Source organism: Coptis chinensis, chromosome 2 (assembly GCF_015680905.1).
Source record: "Coptis chinensis isolate HL-2020 chromosome 2, ASM1568090v1, whole genome shotgun sequence".
Taxonomy (NCBI): domain Eukaryota; kingdom Viridiplantae; phylum Streptophyta; class Magnoliopsida; order Ranunculales; family Ranunculaceae; genus Coptis; species Coptis chinensis.
Window position 1 is genome coordinate 65,917,739 of NC_141457.1, and position 4,613 is coordinate 65,922,351.

The 4,613-nt window shown below is 35.0% G+C and overlaps 1 long non-coding RNA gene across 1 annotated transcript; it reads right to left on the reverse strand.

The window, feature by feature from the left end:
- LOC147517231 (uncharacterized) lies at nucleotides 1-2,986 on the reverse strand. The gene is made up of 5 exons (XR_015213822.1): nucleotides 2,578-2,986; nucleotides 1,492-1,618; nucleotides 1,304-1,395; nucleotides 456-891; nucleotides 1-31 (listed from the first exon to the last, which is right to left on the reverse strand). It is a non-coding gene; the product is annotated as an uncharacterized LOC147517231 (long non-coding RNA).
- Nucleotides 2,987-4,613: the final 1,627 nt, after the last annotated feature.

Sequence of the window (4,613 nt, forward strand, 5' to 3'; positions counted from 1 at the left end):
CGTTTTGAAAGTAATCTTCCCATAATATAATCTTCAAAATGATAAAGAAGATTTGGTAAGTAAACGGAAAATCAAATTAATCGACCACTTACATAAAAATGAAACACAAACCAATTAATGATAAGTACAAACTAACTACTAAGGTAGCTTTGTATGAGAATTGCAAGATTTAAACAAGAAAAACATATGAGGTTTCAAAAATCTAATCGTTGCAGGCACTATGATAACATAGCATCATGAGAGCATAATATTCACAATACTACGATGTAATTGTCAGAAGCAATAATGACCTCAAGTTTAGTAGAAGGGCATGACAAACCCTTGAACGCAAGTTCCATAAAAAACAGACCACAAGCACAAACCACATTCCACAGAAAATAAGGAATCGGCAGCAAGGGACAATTCTGCTAGCATAAGATTTTTCAACATAAAAACTATGTCAAACAACAACTTACTTTAAAATCTGCTAGTCACACGCAGCCAGATCGATCATTGTTTTCAATCACTATTCTTGAACAAAGGGCACCCCCATATCATTCACCTGCAGTAAATAGTTAGGTCTATCTGTGGAAGAATTTGCTTTATTTAAAATGGCAAAAAATAACCACATAGAAGTTTGGTATGTAATGACCAAGGAACCAAGATAAATTCAAGTTGAAGCGGTCCTCATACGTAATCAAATTCACAGCTTGCCCAAGATATCCAAACCTTCCTGATCGACCAACCTGTACAGAGCAAAGTTGTTATAATAATTGGGGAAAATAAACAGCATCATCCATGAACACTAAAGTAAGAAATGTACCCTGTGGAGATATGTCTCCGAGTTCTTAGGGAAATCAAAATTAATAACGACATTGATAGCTTGAATGTCTATCCCCCTCGTGAACAAATCTGCAAAAGAAAAATAAAAGGGGGACTACAACTTTCACGATTTATGTCTTAATAGAATTGTAATATATCTCTTACCATGAAACACTAAAGCTTCATAATATAATCCGAAAATAAAAATGACACACTTTACCCTATTTTAAGGCGATCTAGGATCCAACTACCGACTAAATAAATCGAAGCTAGGTGATTAAACAAATGGAGATGACACAGAACCGCATCTTTAATATCATCTGACTTTGCTAGTTGTACAACTACCTTTCTTGAGAGATGAGTTAGAAAGGTCACCCATTAGCTAGGCCCAAAGTAGATTAATACACAGAGGCTTAATAAACTCAAGACACCCCTAAAGGAAGTTGCCAAAACTAAAGATATTTTTAACTTTGAAAACAAAAGACACACAAATATCACTCACCACCCCAACAGAAGCCTGCAGCCCCGATTGCAGATATTCCCTTACTCTTTAGAGCTGCAATTACAGGTTTCTCCATTTCATCCCCTTCATCCCTAATGAACAAAGACAAGGATTCATAAAACAGCAATGTCATAAACGAATGCTAAAAGATTCTAATGCAAGTGCAATTTTGTGTGTCAAAAATCAACCGTTCCATGAGTTCTAATCCACACTGTTAGAGGCCTCTCGGCTATTTCAGGGTTATATGAATCTTCATGAAAGAAGTCTGGAACCACCACATAAAATCCAGCAGCCGCAATTTTGTCTGCTAACTACCTTCACAGTATTGCATATCCAATATCGATTTTAGAAATTTACAGAGTTAAAGCATACAAGTAATCCATTCATGAAATGAAATGACAAACATAAAAGAACCATATCCACTAGTGAAGCTCTAGCGTAAGTGGTCAATGCAACAATATCCACAACAAAAATGTAATCCCAAAAGATACAAGGTTCACCTCAAAGCTTTCGAAGTCGCAGGTGTAAACTATCATTTCTGTTGTGACAGCCTTAATTCTTTTGCTTTTGAATAAGCTATAGGATCCAGGATCCTACCTGTATCATTAATCTAAGACTATAGTCATTAGAGGGAGGTCTATTAACATCAAATTCTAAGGCATCAAGCATAACATAGAGGAAGCTGAAAGCACACAATTTACAATAAAAGAAAATCGCTTCCACCTATATTCCTTCCATGTATTGTTTCACTAATGTTGGGTGGTCATTCCACATATGCATTTGGGACAACCCTAATATTAACAACAGAAAGGTTACAAAACAAATGAGAATCAAAGTAGGGTAATAGCAGACTACCCCTAGGATGTTAAAACACTCCAATCAATCTTCATTTCAAATTACATTTTTACAAACAAGTTTAACACCAAAACAACAAAAGTTATGTCTGGCATTTTATCAAACAGATAATGCGCCCCTTGCATATCCATTAATGGCACTGAAAAAATTCATCTCTAAAACGCATGCCATTAAGAATTATTTGAAAAAAAATAAAAATAGTACATCACTTTCTCTAATTTCTTTATATCATCTAAAACAATCTTTCAGCCGTAACAAATTGTTTGTAGAGTAAAAAATTTAAGACTAACGAAATTTACTGAAATAAAAAAAATCCAATAATAACAACCGAGCACAGTGAGATTTCAGTTGGGGAATCATAATCCAACCAAAACTAAGAAGAAGGAAGTTGGGGTTTGTTAGGGTTTCGCGGTGGGTACCTTAGCATTTAGGGCAACTAATTCAGAAAGCAACAATTAGGTTAAAGTCGAGATCTTTTTGGCTTTGGATTATTCCCTACATCTTTACCTCTCGCTTTTCTGTTTTCCACTACTACGCTTACAAATCCCCTTCAGGCAAAAACCAAGTCGTTCTTCTCAAAATGGTGTCTTCCCATTTTAACTTCGAGCGCAAATCCCCTTCTTCTCAATTGTCATTTAGATATAGAGAGAGCTTAGTTAAGGCATCAAGTGGCAGAGGAGGGAAGTCGATCCAGTGGTTTTGTTGTTGCAGAGGTGGAGTCGGGGGTTGGAGACTTGAGGGGTCGGGCTTCTTCTAAATCCCTTTCAATTTTTTTCGCAAACAAGTGTGTTTTAAGTTGAAAGTTTAGGTTTATGTAGACTTCTTTTGTTTTTGTGATTTACTTGACGCTTGACTCTGAACAAACCATTATTTAAGGGACCCAAAATTTAAAACCAGCGCCTTTGACGGTTTAGAAAATGACGGTTTAGAACATATGCAAACTAACACTCCACTTTTTTTTTTGGACGAGTTACCGATTTTTTTTTGGTTGTTAAGTTTTTGACGGTTTATTATATTACGAACTTGACAATTTTAGAAAACTCGTCACAAAGTCATACTATTTTCTTTCCGCTTGTGTCATACATAACATAATATTGCAACAACCGTCATAAAATGCTTATAATTTCTTGACGCCTGTGATGTACGTGACATAATATTACAATAGCCGTCATAAAAATATCACCAAGGCACCTATCTTGACGGTTTTCAACAAAGCCGTCAAGATAGCTAAAAAACAGGCGTCATAATATGTCTTTTTTTTAGTAGTGGCAACATAAGCACGAGCATGACCAATATGACTGAAATCATAAGCAGTCACACCACAGACGTACATACCAACCTTTCCTTTCTTCTTTCGGATTAAAAGTCTCCTTCTTTTTCGTTATCGTGTTGTATATATTAAACAACTCTTTCTAATCTGCCATCGAATTTGGAATAATTTTTCACAAAGAATGAATCTTTTTTCGTTCTATAAAGTTTTGGATAAAGAATGTTTCACCTCAAAAAATTTAGATGGATACGAATTAAAAGAGAAAATATTCCCGCCCATTCTCGAATTAAAAAGCTTCAGATTTACGAATTGAAGAAAAATGGTTATGGTTTAGTCGTTCGTAGGAAAATTAATTAAGGTTGGCAAAATTTGCTAGGTCTTCTGTTAGAGTTTGAGAGAGGAATATGGTTGAGTGTAAGAAGATGAAGATGGACTGAAAAGGAGATGATCGAAACAATAAAGTTTTTCATGAAGGAAGCCAGGAAGGGAATTAAGTCGATAAGCTGAGAGGTGTTTTTGAAATTTCACCTTAAGATTTATTTGATATTCTGAATAAGAGAAAGACGATTTGCTCTTTTGCCCTTTAGCCCAGTGGTGGGTATGATTAATGTTGACGGTTCACTTTTTGTACTCACTCACGATGGTTTTTTTTTTGTCCAAGTTCTTGACGGTTAAAGATGGTCCGAGAACTTGCACCAAACAAATTGGAATGGTTTATTATACTGCTAACTTGACTATTTTAGGAAACTCATCATAAAATCATAATATTTTCTTGACGCTTGTGTCATACACAATACGATATAATGTTGCAACAACCATCATAAAATCATAGTATTTTCTTGATGCCTGTATCATACACGACATAATGTTCCAAGATCCGTCATAAAAATATCATTAAGACACCTATCTCGACAGTTTTCAACAAAGTCATCAAGATAGATAAAAAACAAGTGTCATCATATGTCTTTTTTTTAGTAGTGATACCATGCAACTAAAAAATCAATCCACAACTAAAAAACAACGGAACTAAATTATGCAATATCGAATTGGTTGGATTCCTCCCAAAATCAATCCACAACTAAAAAACAACGGAACTAAATTATGCAATATCGAATTGGTTGGATTCCTCCCAAAATCAATCCATAGCTTTCTAACCACAGTACCTATACACTTAAATTTCCATAC